Source organism: Zootoca vivipara, chromosome 12 (genome assembly GCF_963506605.1).
Source record: "Zootoca vivipara chromosome 12, rZooViv1.1, whole genome shotgun sequence".
NCBI lineage: Eukaryota > Metazoa > Chordata > Lepidosauria > Squamata > Lacertidae > Zootoca > Zootoca vivipara.
The window spans coordinates 54,664,338-54,685,054 of record NC_083287.1 but is presented as its reverse complement, the minus strand read 5'-3'; positions in this window follow the sequence as shown (position 1 = coordinate 54,685,054).

Here is a 20,717-nt window from a genome sequence, read left to right as displayed (position 1 = left end):
TCAGTGGTTTAGACCACAGTGCCATCTGCGTCCCAACCACCTACCTCTTTGTTGTTGTTTAGTCATCTTAGTCGTGTTCGGCTCCCTGTGACCCCATGAACCAGAGCATGCCTTGGAAACTCTCACTTCCTTCTCAAAGCTTCTCCTTTTTTATGTCCATGGAGTTTTCATGGCAAAATACTGGAGTGGTTTGCCAGTTCCTTCTCCATCCTACCTCTTTCTCTCATCCCAAAAGTACTGTACCAGTAAGAGCTGTTCGGCAGTGGAATTTGCTACCAAGGAGTGTGGTGGAGTCTCCTTCTTTGGAGGTCTTTAAGCAGAGGCTTGACAGGCATATGCCAAGAATGGTTTGATGGTGTTTCCTGCTTGGCAGGGGGTTGGACTGGATGGCCCTTGTGGTCTCTTCCAACTCTATGATTCTATGATTCTACCAAATGCTCAACCTTTCTGCACAAGGGAGTCCCTCCATCTCCTTGAACATTTGATTGCCCTTTTTTGAACCTTTTCCCAGTCCACAATATCCTTTTTGCAGTGAGGCAGCCAGAACGGTACAAAGTTTCCCAAAAGCTGTTGCACCATAGATTTGTATACCTGCATTATGATGTTAATGGAAATCTGAGGGGTCAATGGACAAAACAAGACTCCAGCCAAGAATATCAGAGCAAAACAGCAGCCAGTAGGCTTGGTCTTTATTAAAGAAAAATACTGTCGCGACAGGGCCCCACCTGCAACAAGGTGAAGCAAGATGGAGACCCCGAACAAAAGAGAACCTCCACTTTTATCAGTTTTCCCATCACCAAGAAACACCCCCAAAATACATCATTCCTACACCACAGCTACGTAATCAATGCCTCACAAAAAGGGAGGGTTCAAGGTAGAAATATGAGCACCTTTGACACCTCTCCTAGTCCTCCTCTCACCCCTCCCAGGTGTGAATTCCTAAACACAAAGAGAAATTAACAGTTTCCTAAGAGTTGATCAAGCGACTCCAAGTATATTTCAGGACCCAGGTGGCGCTGTGGGTTAAACCACTGAGCCTAGGGCTTGCTGATCAGAAGGTTGGCAGTTCGAATCCCTGTGACGGGGTGAGCTCCCGTTGCTCGGTCCCAGCTCCTGCCAACCTAGCAGTTCGAAAGCACGTCAAAATGCAAGTAGATAAAAAGGAGCCGCTATAGCGGGAAGGTAAAAGGCGTTTCCATGTGCTGCTCTGGTTCGCCAGAAGTGGCTTTGTCATGCTGGCCACATGACCTGGAAGCTATATGCCGGCTCCCTCGGCCAATAATGCGAGATGAGCGCGCAACCCCAGAGTCGGTCATGACTGGACCTAATGGTCAGGAGTCCCCTTTACCTTTAAGAGTTGATCACTGTCTTTTGTTCGGAGGAGTCTTCCATTGTGAATGAGATGGCTAGCAGTCTGGCACCATTGATGGGGAAATGTCCAGTTGGCAGAGCCTCCTGCCTACATAGGCTTAGTGGATTATGGCTCCCAAGTTCCCCTTTCGATAGTCATGTGGAAATGTGTGTGTGTGTGTGTGTGTGTGTGTGTGTGTGTGTGTGTGTGTGATTCAGTGGGGTGGGGTGGGGAATTCCTACAACATGATATCGGCAGCATTATTCTAAATTCCTTTCCTAATGACTGCGGGCATGAAATGTTGCTTTTTCACGGCATCAACACCTTCATTGAGTTATCCACTCATTCCTGGTCAGTGACCATTGATTCAGACCCCATAAGCATGGATGTGAACTTACCAGGAGCTGCACTTTTCCTAAACGATCTAGCGTTAGGGGTTAGCAGTGGGGTGGCCAAGTCTGCTGATGATACTAAATTGCCCAGGGTTGCGAAAAGGAACAGAGATTGCAAAGAGCTCCAAAAGGACCTCTCCAAACTGCATGAATGGCTGTCAAGAGATGCCTCAATCAAAGCAAGTGAGTCATGAGGGCCGGATAGAAAAAGCATGAAGGGCCACATTTAGCTCTCAGTTCTGAACTTCCCCACTTCTAGCCCAGAACACAGAAGATGTCAGCTTCTCAAACCTGCCTGTTGCTTTTGGTGACTTCAGTCTTTGCTAAATGTTGGCATAGAGTTGATTCCGAGTGGAAAAACGTAATTAAGGACATCAGAAGCGAGCCTGCAATCGGAACTGGCCGATAGCTTAGAGGCAAGGCTTAACACTGCCTGACCTTGGAAATTTTCCAACTCATGGTGGTTAAGAAGGGAGGGGGGGCCTAGGATGAAAGCTATTTTTGGTGGCACTTGTGGTTTAGGATTTCGTAAGTCCAAAAGGAGGCTGTCTAAAGCCTGGTTTGGGGCTGAAGTGAGTTTCTTCATTCTCTTGGTTATAGAAAAAGCAGCTATCCCCGGTCCCCTAGCACCAAAGCCTGAGATCACCCAATGGTCACCAGAAATAGAGTCAGAACAGCCAAAAAGCACACCATATAATTATGAAATTCAGTGCCACGGGATGTAGTGATGGCCACGGGGTGCCCCTTGGGACTGGTAGGGTGGGAGGTCAACAGTAGGTGGTGCCAGAGCTAATGATCGGTGGAGCCAACTCAGTCAGTCACTGTCCTGCTGAGCTCACAGCAGCAAATCTGAGACTAAGGAGCAGGGCTAGCTCAAGGCATTTTGCTGCCTAAGACAAAGGTCAAGATGTCACCCTCCCTAAAGGCACAAGCAGAAGGCAATTGGGGTGGTAGCTGGATCTTACTCCAGTTCTGGGGAGAAGGGCAGTGTCTTCCACTGCGCTCGAGGGCAGCAGGCTAGCTTTGGGGGTATAGGGCATGCCAGAAGCCTTTTTACTGGGAATAGTAGGGGAGGAAATCCCTAAAATGGACACTATGTACATTATTTCTGTATGCCACAACTGCAGCGAGGCTACTACTTGTGAAGAATTGGAAGAGTCAAGATATACCAGCTATAGATGACTGGCAAATGAAGATGATGGACTTTATGGAACTTGCCGAGCTGACTGGGAGACTTCGCGATCGGGAAGAAGAGGAGGTGGAGGAAGAGTGGAAGAAATTTAAGCTATATCTTGGAAAATATTGTAATATTTAATATCCTTTAGGGAAAGTGTTAGAGGCTGTCGGTCTAAAGATAGAGAATAGGTTAAGTTTAAAGTAGGTAGATTTTGATGAGGTATTGAATTTTGGAAATGCCAAAGATGATTTTATATGCAATTCAGATGGGGGGGATGGGGGGGGAAGTCACATATTATTGTTTAAGAAAAAATATGAATTTATAAGTGATATTTGTGGGTTTTTTGTTTTTGTTTTTGCTGGTAAAATGAATAAATATTCACACACACACACACACACACACACACACACACACACACTAAAACAATGGCAGTATTGCCCACTTAGGAAACCACTGCCTTAAAGCACTCTGGAATTTTTAGTCTAGGAGGGAGGAGATGATGACTGGGAGAGTAACATGATGGAAATGTTTACGATTATACCCGGTGTGGAAAAAAAGGATCATTTATATAGTCTCCTTTTCTCATAAAGAAGCAAGGGACAGGTTAAATTGCACGTAGGAGAGAACATAAGAGTCATTCAGAACCCTCTGTTCCATGAAATCCATCAAATCCTTTTCTAAAGCTGCGTGACCCCGGTGATTGTGTCACCACATCAAGAGGCAATGAATTGTCCAAGTTAATTACGCACATTTCTCTCGCCCTTTTATTTATTCTCCATTTGCCGCCGACTGCTTTCACCGAGCGCCCGCCCCCGATCCTCACCCCTCCAGTCTCCTCCTCGCTGCTTCCCCACTGCGGCAAATGGAACCGTCAAATGCTTACGGGCCCTGGAAGGTGAGAATGGCATTTGATGAAAACCAGCTTCCATACGAGGCATGTGAAATGAATGGAGGCTGCTCTCCTGCTTGTGCAGACGGGGAGCAAAATCACAGCTAAAGTTCTTCCCAGGTCAGTCTAGGTGGAGCTGGGGCTGGGGGAGAGTTAAGGAGTTTCTCCTTTATTTTTCCCCTGGGGAAAAAAAAAAACCTGCTGCACGCACTGAACAATAAAGAAAGTGAATTATTTCCTCTTCGCCCTTGCCAAAAAAAACCCAGCCAGAAGCCCATTTCGTTCACACAGAGTGAGAGCTCCAGTTTCACATCTTGAAATTTGTAAAAACACTTAAAGGGGAAAGAAGGGAAAGGAAGAAAGGGGTTGGCTGGCAGGCTGCGTTTCTTCAAGGTACTGGAAGCCAGGCCGTCATCTGCGTGAGATTTCCTCCTGGCTCGCGGGCAGAAGGTTTTCCGCGTCCAAGGACCTCTGCCAAGGGCAACAGAAAATTTATCACAACTTGACTTTTAATACGGCTTTCATGTCAGAGCTACACACAGCTCTTTCGGCCACTGGCAAGCTCCCACTCAAATGTTCCAGGGCACCGGGAACCTCCACAAATAAGGCTTTTTCTCTGCCCCCAACACCTCTTCGGGTCTTGTTTTGCCTTCAAAAATAAAACTTGGGAGTTTATAAATAGACAGCAGGGCACATGTTGGGATCAAACTCGCATCCTCCCCGACAAATTCCTTCAAGCACTCAGAGAGACACTGATGTTTGGTGCCCACAGTGCTTAAGTTCTCATACAGGGAACTCCCCCCCCCTTTACATGTGTTCAATATGTGCATGACTGCGCATATGCTCTGAACCCAGAAGTGACCCCCCCAAAAGTCACAAAAAGGGGTGGGGCTGAAATGGGGTGTTTGCTGGGTTTTCCAATGGTGTTTCAGATACACGCAATTTCACTCAGAATTTTAACCGCGCATAAGGATACTGACAAGCTGGAACGTGTCCAGAAGAGGGCAACCAAAATGCTCAAAGGCCTGGAAACGATGCCTTATGAGGAACGGCTTAGGGAGCTGGGTATGTTTAGCCTGGAGAAGAGAAGGTTAAGGGGTGATATGATAGCCATGTTCAAACATATAAAAGGATGTCATATAGGGGAGGGAGAAAGGTTGTTTTCTGCTGCTCCAGAGAAGCGGACACGGAGCAATGGATTCAAACTACAAGAAAGAAGATTCCACCTAAACATTAGGAAGAACTTCCTGACAGTAAGAGCTGTTCGACAGTGGAATTTGCTACCAAGGAGTGTGGGGGAGTCTCCTTCTTTGGAGGTCTTTAAGCGGAGGCTTGACAGGCATATGTCAAGAATGCTTTGATGGTGTTTCCTGCTTGGCAGGGGGTTGGACTGGATGGCCCTTGTGGTCTCATCCAACTCTATGATTCTATGATTCTAAGTGGGGAATTTCCTGTGGGGAAACCCAGACATATGGGCGAGATATACATAATAATCGATGATGATGATGATGATGATCTTGTTGGCTAATGTGAGAAGGGTATGTTGGAGCAGATTGGTCTCTGGCCTGACCCACCAGGCCTCTTCTTACATTTGTGATTGCTGAAACCAGAGAAGAAGGTTTGTCTTTCGTGATATGCCAGGAGACCACCTGTAACTAGACAAGCTGTTCTGGGAAAGAATCAGAGGTGTGGCTGGGTTGAGGAGAAGCAGCCGCTGCCAGACTCGGAGGTGAGCCAAGGAAAGAGCATCCAAAAGAAACAAGGATGGAATCTGGACAGAGGCATTTTCTCACTGGACTTCCAGCAACGTTAGACTTCTGCTTTTATTCATTCACGTGCTTATTCAGATTCCCAATCCAACTCCTCTGCCATTCTGATAGCGGAGGGTGGTGTCATGGTAGATTAAAGACACGGCAGAGAAAATAGCCAGTTGAAGAAACCCACCAGACTGACATGGTGGGAGAGCTGGGAAGCGGAGGTCACTCTGCCCGCCCCCCAGGCCTCGTCTCCCTTCAGCTCTTATCTGGGGCAGCCATTCCATCAAGTTTTGAAATGTCAAATGAATGTAAAATTAGTGAAATGTAATGCAAAGTGGATTAATCCATTCCAGACTTTTAAAAACAACCCCCAAACATAAATTTAACATGAATTTTACTCTCTAACGAGACCATTGATCCAAAAAATGAAAGCAATAAACAATGTACTGCTGTCACACAATCAATCAGTAGCTGAACTGGGCTCCACACAGTCACAAAAAAATAAAAGCTGCACAAACAAAAATGCAAAATAAATAGCAAAAACAGGCAGACCTCAGTGCAACATTCAAAACGGAAGTGTGACACTCCAATCAGAAGCGTAACACTCAAAACGGAGCATGTTCGGCTTCCGAAAAAAATTCGCAAACCGGAACACTTACTTCCTGGTTTGAAGTTTGGGTTCCAGGTTTTTTGAGTACCAAGACATTTGAGAACCAAGGTACCACTGTATAAAAAACCTCAGGCTGGTCGGTGGATCTGAAGCGAGATTCTCCCTCTATCCCTCCAAAGCCAGCCTGTAACATTGTCTAATTGGCTGTGGTGACAGGAGCTAGGCGTACCCATTCGCTCGAATTAGTCATTATTCCGGGAAGCTTCTGGCAGGGATGCCCACTGGACTCTTTGGCAAAATTGGGGGGCGGGGCGGGGAGGGAGAGAGGGTTTGGCATCTTTTGCCCAACACTTCACTCTGCATTCACCCTGACGGCCAAGGTACACACATCTTGCCGAAGGACAGGGCGACGTCACAGCAGATGCCAGCCCCCCGAAAGGGGTACTGGCTGGAAACTGCGGAGCTGAGAAAAAGTGAGTCACTTTGGCTCCCCATCAGTCGAATGATGGAAACTGCCACTCAGGCAAGGAACTTGGCACGGTGCAAAATGGTCTCTCGCCTATAGGTGGCACCAGAAAGCTACATGGAACAGTCCTCTGCCTCTCACCTCCATCCCAGAGCTGGTCTTTCCCCCCAAAGGAAAAAAAAATAGAGAAGAGTCCCCCCCTCCTCATAACTCTATAACTTGTGGATGGCCAAGGAAGCTGAATGTTGGAAGAACAAAAGAAAGCACTTCTTCATGCAGCGCACGGTTGAACTGCGGAACTCACTGCCACAGGAGGCCGTGACGGCCATCAACTCGGATGGCTTGGCAAGGGAATTAGGCAAATGCATGACTGTCTTTCCCCACAAGATGACAATGCAAGAGACACAACACAAAAGGGAAAAGGATGGGGAGGGAAGAAGGGGAAAGCAGACTCAGGCACCGAGGGCCGCATTGCTTTCTAGATAGCCTCTCTGGAGACATGAGGAAAAGAAAGTCCTTTCTATGCTCCATCCGAGCAAGCAAGAAGAAGGATCAGAGTTCGGGGGGGGGGGGGGGGACACTTCAGGAGGATGCAAAGCTGGATCGGTGAGGGGTGTGGTCTGGGCAGAGTCCTGGAGGCCAGATAGAGAGGCTCAGAGGGCCACATTCATCCTTTGGCGTTAGATTCCCCATCCCTGGAAGACACCACCCTCTTTCCATCAGTGGACAGAGCCTCTGGGAAGCTGAGGCACGAAGGCACCAGTCCTCTCTGTTATTTGGCCCCAATCTCAGATACACTACTTCTGAAGCTGGAGGCTCCATCTGGGGGGATGAGTATCATTGTGTGTGTGTGTGTGTGTGTGTGTGTGTGTGTGTGTGTGTGTGTGTCCAGGATACTGGGGAACTCAAGCCCACCATTCCTTTTGTTATAAGAATTTTAAGGCAACCTACTGCTATGTGATTTGATTTTTGCTTAAGGCTTCAGAAGCGAAGAGCAGGACTTCTACCTGTTGGGATTTTAAGGATGCCTGGGTGCCCGGTTAAAGCTCTAGGAATCTCCTACCCCAGGCTGTTGGACTAAGGAATGGTGGCAGCTGTATCTTGGAGGGTAAAAAGGTAAAGGGGCCCCTGACCATTAGATCCAGTCATGACTGACTCTGGTGTTGCGGCGCTCATCTCGCATTATTGGCCGAGGGAGCCGGCGTACAGCTTCTGGGTCATGTGACCAACATGACAAAGCCGCTTCTGGCAAACCAGAGCAGCACACAGAAATGCCGTTTACCTTCCCGCTGTAGCGGTACCTATTTATCTACTTGAACTTTGACGTGCTTTCGAACTGCTAGGTTGGCAGGAGCTGGGACCGAACAACGGGAGCTCACCCCGTCGCAGGGATTCAAACCGCCAACCTTCTGATTGGCGAGCCCTAAGCTCAGTGGTTTAATCCACAGCGCCACCTGTAGGGTTGTTTTTTTCAAAACAACACTGGGCTTTTGGCACTGTCTGAATCAACAAGAACGCTATCCTGGAGATTGGGGACCTGGTTCTTGACATAGCCTGCTGTCACGGTGGCCGGAGAAGGCTACTTCAGAGTAACGACTCTACACAGCTCTGCATTTTGTCTTTTATTGGTGCTGAGTATTTACAGTGCTAATGGCAGTGCTATTTACAAAGACACATCTGTTCAGCTTGAATCAGAACCTCCAAGTGGCTTTTGGCGCGTCTTGCGCCAGCATAACAACTTGGGGAGACCCACCCTCTTCCCCCGACGCTTTCTGCGAAGTTCCGGAGTTGGGGGGACTGGCCTGCCCCCCTTCCTTCCCCCTTCCTGTCCCACCTGGGACGATGGCTCTTCTACCCTGCCAGAGCCTTGGACACCACTTCCTGTTTCCCCACTTGAGCTGGAGCTTTCCCTCTTTTCAGCCTCGCTCGGGGCTGGGCTGGAACTCAGGAGGGGAGGGGCTTCGCGATATCCCTTGCCCCTCACATCCACCCCCTCCCAGGCCCCCCTTCTCCCCTCCCTAGAGGCTGCACGGGTGTCGGTGGTGACTGAAAGCCTAAAAACTCCGTGCTGTCCGAGCCGGTTGGTGTGAACACCTCCCCCCAGTCCCGTTGGCCCCCTCCTTCCTCCTGGGAAGAGGGAAAGCCCTAAAAGTCCGTGGCCTCAGAGCTGGTGGGGGTGAAAATCTGCTGCCAGTCCACCTCTTCTCCTGACTGAATGGACCTCGGAGATGCCCATATCTCCTCCTCCGTGTCCTCAAACTCTGCTTCCCATCTCCATGGTGAACTGCTTTCCCCCTCCTGTGCTTCCTCCTCCTCCCACTCCCGTTCCATGTGCCAGGGCTTGGGCCTGTGCGGGAAGAGGGCGTGGAATTCTTCCACTAAGAATTCCTCCTGTATCTGAGTGGCTGGGACCCACTCATTTTGGGATGGCGGGGCGTCCTCCCATGCCATGAGGTACTCCAGGCCCCCCACCCCCCTTCGTGAATCAAGGATGACCGTTGCTTCATTGAGCGGCTCCCTGCCTCCACCCTCCCCCCCTCCCTCGGGGGTCTGTGCACTGTCTCTGAACCTGCTACTTTCCCTGTACGGAGACAGCAGCGATCTATGAAACACAGGGTGCACTCTCATGTCCTCAGGCAGTGCCAGTCTGAATGCCACCGGGTTTACCTGCTGCGTGACCGTGAAGGGGCCCAACCTTCTGGGTGCCAGCTTCTTGCACCTCCCTCTGGTGGGAAGGCCCTCCAAGGACAACCAAACCTTGTCCCCCACCCTGATGGCCTCCCCCGGTCGCCTGTGGCGATCTGCCCCCTTCTTGTACGCTTCTTTGGCCCTCTCCAAGTGTTCTCTGAGCTGCTGGTGTACCGTCTCCAGTTCCTCTGCCCAATCCTCTGCCTGTGGGCCCTCCTCCTCCTCCTCCCCCTCCCTCTCCGGGAAGGATCTGAGGTCGCGCCTGTAGTTGGCCTTAAAGGGCGACACCCCTGTGGAGACGTGCACCGCATTGTTGTAGGCAAATTCTGCCAGTGGCAGGCGATCCACCCAGTCCGTTTGCCGCTGGCTGACGTAGCATCTCAGGTACTGCTGCAGAATTGCGTTGACCCTCTCCGCCTGTCCATTGGTCTGCGGGTGCCGAGCCGTCGACAAGCTGACCTCCACCTGCAGGAGGTTCATGAGCCGCCTCCAGAACCTGGAAACAAATTGGCGGCCTCGATCCGAGATAACTCTTAAAGGTAATCCATGCAGTCTGAATACGTGGTCAACAAACAGTTTGGCTGTCTCTTCTGCAGAGACCGCCCTGGCACACGGTATAAAATGGCACATTTTGGACATGAGGTCCACCACCACCAACACTGCGGTCTTGCCCCTGGACGACGGCAGGTCTGTGATGAAGTCCATGGACACTACTTCCCACGGCCTGTGCGGTGTGGCTAATGACTCCAGCAACCCTGCTGGTGGTGCTCTGACCACCTTTGCTCGCTGGCATATGTCACAGCCCCTTACATAGTCCCGAACATCTTCCCGCACTCCTGGCCACCAGAAGTGTCTCATGACTAGGTGAGTGGTTTTGTCCCTTCCAAAATGACCCGCCGTCGGGTTGTCGTGCATCTGCTTGAGGACCTTACCTCTGAGCTGGTTGGTGGGCAGGTACAGGGCTCCCCTGTAAAAAAGCAACCCCCTCCTTTCCTCAAAGTTTTTTGCCTGCTCCCTCCCCCCTCGCAGCTCTCTGAAGATACGGGTGGCAAACTCATCTGCTGCCGTCAGTGCTGTGAGTTCTGCCTCGCTCACCACTGCTGCTCCGCAGGACCATGCGGACGGGGGGGAAATGTGCCTGGGTGCTGGGGGCAACTCCTCCTCCATGTACTCTGGCTTGCGGGAGAGGGCATCCGCCCTGACATTCTGCTCCCCCGGTATGTAGTGGATGGAGAAGTTGAAGTGCGAGAAAAACTCTGCCCACCGTATCTGCCGCTGGTTGAGCACCCTGGCCGTTCTCCAGAACTCCAGGTTCTTGTGGTCCGTGCACACCTGAATGGGGTGCTTGGCGCCCACCAGGAAGTGTCTCCAGTGCTGGAACGCAGAGTGGATCGCAAGAAGCTCCTTATCAAACACCGTGTAGTTGCGCTCCGGCTGGGTCAGCTTTCTGGAGAAGAAGGCACAGGGTCTCCACTCTCTGTTGGCGTCCAGTTGCAGCAAAATGGCGCCCACAGCTCTGTCTGAAGCATCTGTCTCCACGTGTAGGGGCGCATCCTGCACCACGTGGAACAAGTTCTGGTCTGAGGCGAACACCCTCTTGAGGCTTTCGAACGCTGCTTGCGCCTCTGGTGTCCATCTGAACTTCTGCTTGCCTCTCAGGCAGTCCGTGATGGGAGCCGTAACGCGAGAGAAGTTCTTGATGAACTTCCTGTAGAAGTTGGCGAAGCCTAGTAGGCGTTGGGCATCTTTGCGCGTCCTGGGGCTGTGCCAGTCCAGGATGGCCTGCACCTTGTCCTTGTCCATCGCTAGCCCCTTGTCTGACAGCTTGTAGCCCAGGAAGTCCACTTCCCTGGTGTGAAACTTGCACTTCTCTAGCTTCACATACAGGTGGTTCTCCTTTAGGCGCTGCAACACCTCCCTGACATCCTTCACATGCTGCTCGGGGTCATTGGAGTATATAAGGATGTCATCTAGGAAGACCAAGCAGTTCTTGAAGAGGAGGGACCCCAGGACGTGGTGCATGAAGGCCTGGAAGCATGCTGAGCCTCCTTGCAAACCGAAGGGCATCACCAGATATTCAAAAGAGCCCAGAGGCGTGAACATCGTAGTCTTCCACTCATCGCCTTCCCGGATCCTGATCAAGTTGTACGCCCCCCTCAGATCGAGCTTGGTGAAGATCTTGCCCCTGCGTGCCGCTGTCAGCAGATCATCCACTCTGGGCATTGGGAAAGCCACCGGTTCCGTCATGCTATTGAGCCGTCTAAAATGCACCACCAGGCGGCGCTGTTGCGTGTCTTTCTTGTCCACCCAGAAGACCGGGCTGCCCCCTGCTGCCTTGCTTTCTCTGATGAACCCCCTCTTGAGGTTCTTGTCGATGAACTCCCGCAGATCCTCCAGTTCCTGATCTGACATGGAGTACAGCTTGGCGGAGGGTAGCGAGGCCCCTGGCACCAGGTTGATCTGACAGTCAAAGGACCTGTGTGGGGGTAGATGGTCGGACTCCGCTTCGCTGAAGACCTCCTGCAGGTCCCAGTACGGTTTGGGTATTGCCTCCCCCCCCTTGATGTGCATGGTGGCCACCGTGGCTATGGGAGGCCCCTCCCCTGGTTGGCGCTGCATGCAATGTTCTAGACAAAAGTCCGATCCAAACGTGATGCATCTCTGGTGCCAACTGATGGAGGGGTCATGGCGCACCAGCCAGCTCATGCCCAAGACGATGGGGGGGGGGGTCTGAGATGGTGGTGACGTTGAATGCCAGTGTCTCTGAGTGTCGCCCCACCGTCATTCTCAGGGGGGGGGTCTGGTGGGTGATGGCCCCTCCCAGCAACTCCCTGCCGTCTATGGTGGAGACGTGCAGGGGGAAATCCAGCTGCAGAAGTTGGATCTGGTGTGCTTCTGCAAAGGTTCTCGAGAAGAAGTTCGCCGACGCCCCCGAATCGATTAACGCGAGGACCGTCAGGGGATAGCCATTTGGGAGCGTTAGCGTCACTTCTAGAACCACCCCTGCTCTGGGGGGGGGGGTGGGCTGGCGCTGCTCCTCGCTGTGCGGGTGGGCGGGTTGGGGCCGGTTTGTGCTAACTGTGCCTGGCTGCTGCCCCTTGTCTCCTGCAGCCAGGCTGTCTCGTTTCCCTGCTGTGGTGCTACGTCAGTGGGGGAGGGCACAACCGTTCCCGCCTTTCCTTGCCACTCCCTGCGGTGTGGGCAGTCTTTGACGCGATGCTGGGGGGAGTTGCAGAGAAAGCAATTCCCGCCTCTTCCCTCCTTGCGTCTTGGCGCCGCCGGGGTTTGAAAAGCCCGCGCGCGCGCTCCACCGATCTCCATCGGTTCCGGCTCTGAGCTCGGTCTGGGCGGGACTAGGGGTAGGCCCTGGGGTGGGGTTTGGTGAAGTGGTCTGTCCTGGGAGCGTGGGAACCAAGGCTTTGCTGCGCACGTCGTTTGTTTGTCATTCCATCTGGATTCCTGTCTCACCCCCACCGCTAGCGCCGCTTCATCCATAGTCCGCAGTTTGGGACCTCTCGCCAGCTCATCCTTAACGTCTGAGTGCAACCCCAGGTAGAAGGCTGATTTCACTGGCTCACTGTGCAGATCCCACCCCAGTTTGTGCACTAGCATGGTGAACCTCGCCCAGTAGTCCCGAACTGTCGATTTTCCTTGTGTTAAGTTATGAAGCTCTTCTTTTGTGGCTTCCATTTCAGAGTCACTCGCATACATGATTTTTAAAGCTTCTAAGAATAGTTTTGCGTTCTTTATGCAATCATTTTTTTGCACGATGAGCGGTCTGACCCATTCTCTGGCGGCCCCCATCAAATGCTCTATGATAAAGGAGACTCTGTGCGCGTCATCTGGGAATTCTGCCGCATGCAGTTCCAGCGCATAATTTATTTCTGTCTCAAAGCCTAGGTACTCTCTCGGGTCGCCGCTAAACTTGGTGACTAGGGTCTGTCCCCTCCTCACTTGGACTAGCTGGGGCTGGGGCACCCCCCCACCTCTCGCAGCTTTTTCCTCATCCAGCTTTTTCTGTAACTCCACCACCATCACCCTTAGTTGCTTCTCAGTTTCATCTTTCGCTCTCACCTGCTCTGCCAGCTTGTTCAGCTCCTCCCGCGTCCCTCGCGCTTCCTCCTGAGCGGCAAGTAATTGCTGGTGTGCCTGCGTTGTCAGGTTCTGTAATTTCTGTAATTCCTGTGCTGCGGCTTCGGCCTCCAGCCTCCACTGCTCAGCGTCTTGCGCGCTCATCGCGGCCGCTCCAAAGTAGCCAGAAAGACTTGGAGGTTGCTGTCACGGTGGCTGGAGAAGGCTACTTCAGAGTAACTGTGCAAAGGTAACATTCACATCCAGTGCTCTGCCCATTGGGGCCTCTGACCACTCCCACATTTGCTTCTAAACCCGCCCGCAGTCAGATGCCTGGAGGCTGATGGGAGTTGTAGTCAACAACATCTGGCAAGCAGTCAGTTTGCAAAGGCAGCTCTGGACCAACGTGTGGGGCATGTGTGAATTATGATTATGATTTATTAAATTTCTATCCCACTCTTCATCTGAGGATCCCACGGCAGTTTTCAATATAACAACAACAACAAAAATCCTACTCTCACACACCATTTAAAAGGCCATAGGTTGTTTAAACAGTGAAAGGTCTGGGAGAAGAGGAATGTTTTTGCCTGGCACCTATATCAACTTAAATCCCTAAATGGCCTCAGCCCAGTAGACCCGAAGGAGCGTCTCCACCCCCATCGTTCTGCCCGGACACTGAGGTCCAGCTCCCAGGGCCTTCTGGCAGTTCCCTCCCTGCGAGAAGTGAAGTTACAGGGAACCAGGCAGAGGGCCTTCTCAGTGGTGGCACCCTCCCTGTAGAACGCCCTCCCATCAGATGTCAAGGAGATAAGGAATTATACAACTTTTAGAAGACACCTAAAGGCACCTAAAGGTACAGGGAAGTTTTTTATGTTTGTTGTTTTATTGTGCTTTTAATTTTGTTGGGAGTTGCCCAGAGTGGCTGGGGTATAAATTATTATTATTATTATTATTATTATTATTATTATTATTATTATTAGGCCAGGTATTCACTGCAAACAAAAGCTGAGCTGGTGATGGAAGAGCCCGTCTCAGCCGGCTAGGCAACGTGGTTAGCATGGACGCAATTCAGTGCAAATCTGGTGGCGCTGATCCATAATCAGAAAGCATGGAGAGGCCTCTCGCTTCCTCCCTTGAACATTGCATTAGCCTTTTCATTTACCCGATAGCTTCTTGTGTCAAATGGTTGTTGCTGTGATGTCTTTACCCTGCAGAATTCTGCTGTGGAATCGCGCTAGTTTAATTGGAACCGGGGTTCTTAAATCTGTTTTAGTTGGCGTATCGCTCAGAGAACCCTTCTTGTTGGGTAACGGATAAATGGATGGTCTGGAAACCTCAAAGAGAAACCAGCAGACCTTTTGTTTTGTTTCCAAGCAAAGGGTCTGCTGGTTTCTCTTTAAGGTTTCCAGACTCAAAAGAGAGCAGGGCAATTAAAGGCACAGAAGTCCTGTCCTCTATTGAGTCTGGCAACCCTAGATCATAGCTGCCAAGTTTTCGCTTTTCTCGCGAGGAAGCCTATTCAGCATAAGGGAAAATCCCTGTAAAAAAGGGATAACTTGGCAGCTATGCCCTAGATGTGTCTGTTGTTACCTGTCTGCCTGCAGAAATTGTTGCTAAAGTCTTAGCTGATGTGTTTGAAGGAGAGATGCGGGCAGCTAATGAGTAATAATGACACACGCAGCTTGCCTGGTTTCTGAACAAAACAAGCACTTGTAGCAGCAGGAGGCCATTGCCTCAATTTGTCACAAGGGCCACAAATTTGAGCAAAGAAAGAATACTGTTATCAGTAAGGTGATTAGGCCCTCTAATCACCTAATCTAATAAGCTGCCTTATTACTGAGTATTGGTACACTGACAACTGGGAAACACTTGCCTGCAAGCGCTCCAGTTGGAGAACAGCCTTTACCAAAGGTGTCATGGGCTTTGAAGACACTCGAACTCAGGACGCAAGGGAGAAATGTGCTAAGAGGAAGGCACGATTGGCAAATCCACACCGTGATCAACTCCCGCCCAGAAACCAATGTCCCCACTGTGGAAGGACGTGTGGATCCAGAACTGGCTTCCACAGTCACTTACGGACTCATTGTTAAAACCGTGTTTATGGACGACAATCTTACTCGGCTATGAGGGGTCGCAGAAGAAGAAGAAGAAGAAGAAGAAGAAGAAGAAGAAGAAGAAGAAGAAGAAGAAGAAGAAGAAGAAGAAGAAGAAGAAGAAGGGTGCATGCTTTCTAGACCCTGAGCACCTGGCTTTCTATAAGCAGGGCCTGTCTCTTCTGAAAATGTGTGTGTGTGTGTGTACATACACATGTGTGTGTGTGTGCACCCAGCTGTCACGTGCGGCTCCTAGAAGCTGCCTGCATGTGACAGCGGCCACAATCCCAGGAAATGGCCTTGATCAGCAGGCTAAACCAGGTGAGGGGAGCCGATGGGACTCAAGCCCTCGGTGAGTTAGGGGCTTCCCCTGCATGCAAAGACAGGCTCCGGCGGGTGAGATCAAGAATGGGTCTAATGCTCAAGAAGGTGATTTCTGCATGTGCCATAGAGGGAACTGAGGGGCAGATGGCGCTCGTCCACCTGGGAAGCCCATCTAGGAGAAGGATCACTCTGATCTTAAACCTCTGCTGCCTTGCAGGACATCTTTGGGAGAAGAAAAGACTCTGGAGCAAACCCTACCATGAGAAGTTATGGAAACCTTAACCGCTCGGTGCACAACTGACTATTCCAATGGTAAGTTCTTGCAGCTGAAAATGGAGTTCACCAACAGCAGGGTGTGTGTGGGGGGGTGTTAGGGGAGGAATAGTACCATTGGTGGGGGGGCACGTCGTGCTCCTTCTGGGGTAGTTTGTCCACCTTTGGACTCAGCTCTCACCTGTGGCTCCAAGAAGCTGCCCGCATGTGACAGCGGCCACATTCCCGGGAAACGGCTTCGACTGGCCAGCTATACCAGATGAGTGCCACCGATGGGTCTCAAACCCGCAGTGTGTTAGGAGCTCTCCCTGCGAGCAAAGACAGGGTCAGGCAGATTGAGCAGATGAGACCAAGAGTGAGTCCAATGGCCAACAAGGTGGTCTCTGCACATGCCATAAAGGGAAGTGAGGGGCAGGTGGGGGTCGTCCACCTGGGAAGGGAGCCCATTTGGGAGAAGGAAAACTCTGATCCTAAAACCCCACTGCCTTGCAGAACATCTTCAGGAGAGGAAAAGGCTCTGGATCAAACCCTACACAAATCTGGAGCAGAGTCCCTAAGGCCTCGTCCAGCAATTCCCGCAGTCAAACTGGTACTCCATAGTCTCTCTTTTTTTTAATTTTTATTTATACCATCAATACATTCAATACAGTTCCATTTCTATAATTTCACCAACATCAAAAAGAAAAATAACGTAGATAACAGAAAAGGAAAAGTATATTACAATTCATTACATCTTTTCCCCCTCTCAATTTTCCATCACCCTTTCCCCTTTCCTTTCCCTCCTGTCCCTCCCCCCTCGACTCCCCCCCGTTGCTTTTCCGACTTCTGTTGTATCTTTGTTACCATTTGTGCATTCTGTACTTTGTACAGTTCTATATTCAATTTATTTCTAATTCTGTTTCTATATTATTTTCCTTCATATCTCCTATTCTAAGCATGTTAGCATATCATCCTTTGAGTAATGTTTCTTCATATAATCCTCATAGCATTTTCCATTCGTTTTTCAATTTTTGTTTTGATTGATTTCTTACCGCTGCTGTTAACTTTGCCATTAACAAATATTCACTAAATTTAGAAATCCAATCCTCCTTTGTTGGTACCTTTGATGTTTTCCAATTAATTGCAATTACCACCCTTGCTGCTGTGCTGGCGTATAAAAAGACTTTTTTATTTCCTTTTGGTATTTCTTCATTAATCAAGCCTAACAAATAGTACAGCTCTGCATTTTTATTATTGATTTTTTTCATCATTTTCTTAATTTCCTCATGTATAACTATCCAAAATTTTGAAATTTCTTCACATGTCCACCACATGTGTAGAAATGTTCCTGGTTCTTTATTACACCTCCAGCAGAGTTTGGTTTTTAATTTATATATCTTTGCCAATTTCACGGGTGTTAGGCACCATCCATAATACATTTTTAGAAAATAATACATAATACATTTTTCCTTTATGTTATCAGAGGCTGTAAATTTTATATCTTCTCCCCATAATTTGTCCCATTGCTCCATATAAATTGTACGGTCGACTCCATAGTCTCTCGAGACAGACAGAGGGCAACAACCGGGGCGTCTTACCCATAGAGCCTAGTGGCGTGGGGCACCAGGGCGCCAAGTTCTGGAGGGTGCCAGGGAAGAGGCGGAGGTTGGGCACGGCGCCTCCCAGCATCAGCTTGCCACCCTCGCTTGCCTCTGCCATGCCGCGCTAAAGCAGCGCCATGCCTGGAGCCTCCGTCTGCCGTGGCCACTGCGGCACAAAGCGGCCAGCTGAGCCGGGAGGCGCCACGTCCAGCCTCCGCCTCTTCCCCGCCGGAGGAGCTGCCCTCCAGCCGCTGCCCGCCTCCTCCAGCCCCGCTGGCAGTGCCACCCTCCCTTCCACAGACTTTGTGAAAGGATTCTGTGGAGCTATAACAACTCTTCTTGCGGATTGCATGGACCTGATGAACAGACGCAGGTGGAACTGACACTAGCTCATGTTTGGACCTGATCCAGGAACTGATTAGAGTCTGAACTGATCTATTGACCCTTCTGCTTTTTCCCTTGTATTTTATGACTTATTTCTATTGAAATCTAGAATATGATACAGTGAATAATATACTCCACTTTACAGGTAGGTAGCCGTGTTGGTCTGAGTCGAAGCAAAATAAAAAAATTCCTTCAGTAACACCTTAAAGACCAACTAAGTTTTTATTTTGGTATGAGCTTTCGTGTGTGTGCATGCACACAAAACTCATACCAAAATAAAAACTTAGTTGGTCTTTAAGGTGCTACTGAAGGAATTTTTTTATACTGTACTTTATTTATGCAAGAGTACAGCCGGTTACGTCTCATGTGGGTATTGAGCATGTTTTATGGAACCAAAGGTTTTATGTAGTTTTGCTAAACAACAACAACAACAACAAGGCAGACGCTACAGTAAGTTGGCAACTGAGGAAGGAACAGCCTTGCAAGTAGCACAAAGGGGAGAATCCAGAATTATAATTGGCCTTTTCATGGACCGAGCCAATGCAGATACCCTTTCGAACGCCTCTTTCAATACCCAGCTTTCAAATACAGCGATATTGGCGTGCTAATGCATTGCAAATGCAGCCCAAGCCCTCCATTATTAGGCCCATATTTCAGGCTGAGCTGTGGAGAGATGGGCTTGTGAATGAGAGGACGTGGCTTATACGAACCTCGCAAAACTGTTCTGTCAATATTGTCTGGGGCGAGCGAAGAGCGAGAGCAGCTTCGTGGCATTACTTCTGTTTTACTGGATCTCTTTAAGGTATTGTGCAGCACGCCCTCTTCAAAATTGCTTTCAAAGCAGCGTGTCTATATAAATGATTTTAATATATCAAAGACGACAACCCCGAAGTAGAGTTCATTGTTGTTATTCAATCCCCCGGCATTCTGGTTCTGTAAAGTGCAGCCAGATTCACCAGCATTGTGCGATTGGGCAGGTGATGCCTTGAGAAACAGGACACCGGGGTGTGGGTTCGAATTGCAAAAAAACCAATAACCCAAGAGGGAAAAGTGTTCAATAACTCCTAGCTCAGTGCCGCCACTTAAATCTGCAGAGCCCCCACAACTGCATATCGCCATGATCAACCAGCCAAGCTATCAGATCACAGCGACACAGAGTCATAGCAGGGGGTTGGACTAGATGACCCTTGGGTACCTCCCAACTCTACAATTCTATGATTGAAAATCAAAACAAGAAATGGGGCTAAGAACTCTGGAACCACGAGGATAACTTACATCCACAGAGTGCCTTTCAAAACCTGTACAGGAGTTCAATTTCTGTTTGGTTGTCAGAGGTGTGGTAATGTTTTGAATACAGTGGTACCTTGGTTCTCAAACTTAATCCGTTCCGGAAGTCCGTTCCAAAACCAAAGCGTTCCAAAACCAAGGCGAGCTTTCCCATAGAAAGCAATGCAAAAGGGATCAATCCGTTCCAGACTTTGAAAAACAACCCCTAAAACAGCAATTTAACATGGATTTTACTCTGTAACGAGACCACTGATCCACAAAATGAAAGCAATAAACAACCAGTAGCTGAACTAGGCTCCAAAACAAAAACAAAATAAAAAAGAGCCACAAAAATGTAAAATAAATAGCAAAAACTGACAGACCTCAGCATAGCACTCAAAACGGATGTGTAACACTCAAAACGGAGCATGTTCAGCTTCCGAAAAAAGTTCGCAAACCAGAACACTTACTTCCTGGTTTGCAGTGTTTGGGTTCCAAGTTGTTTGAGTACCAAGGCGTTTGAGAACTGTAATTCTATGCAGACATGAAAGTGAGAAAGAGTATCTTCATTGCAGTTTTGCAAGCTCTTTAATAAGGCATTTTGCTTTTTGATTCCTAGTGGTTGAGGAAGCCAATCTTGGAGGGTTGAAAGGCTTCAGAAGGGCCAGTTTGAAGGCAGAAAATCACTCACAGCCCCAGAACGGAGCACTTCGGCGCTGGGAGAGGCAATCCATTATCGGAATCCTCTTGCCAATTGAATGAGAACATGAATTGATCCCTAAAAGTGAAGGTCAATAATAACATGAGCAGCAACCGGATTAATTGGTGGGTGGGAAAGAGGCATGGTGGCAGCAGCAGGGTGTGGATGTTGAAAAAAAAAAAAAACATGTCTCAGCTCCAGTAACTAAGTTTTGTCTCTCCATGTACCTCTGAGAAATAGATTTTCCAATGGACAGATATCGCTCTTATGTGATTGTAATTGTGGGGCACCGGAATCGTTGCATCACATAATCCTGGATTGTGCTCTTCACTCATCGGCCAGGAGCAAGTTTCTTGCTCCATATCTAAAGGGAATTGCCGATGATTCGAATGAAGCCAAACCGAGATATCTACTAAATGATGAAGACCCCTTAAGATCACTCACGGTTGCCAGATTCTTGATCAGCGTCCTATCCCTAAAGAAGAAAAACAGACCCCTGTGTGGCTCGGATAACCCTTTTAAACCATGATTTATGTTTTAGGATGTAATTAGGTGATATCATCATTGATGTCTTTTATTAATTTATGAGCAGAGGGCGATGTTTATGTTGCAAATTTATTGTATTGTATGTTGTTGGTCTTTTGTTTTTTGTTCTTTTGTATTTTTGTAAGTTTTTGGCTGTTTTAAATTTGGAGG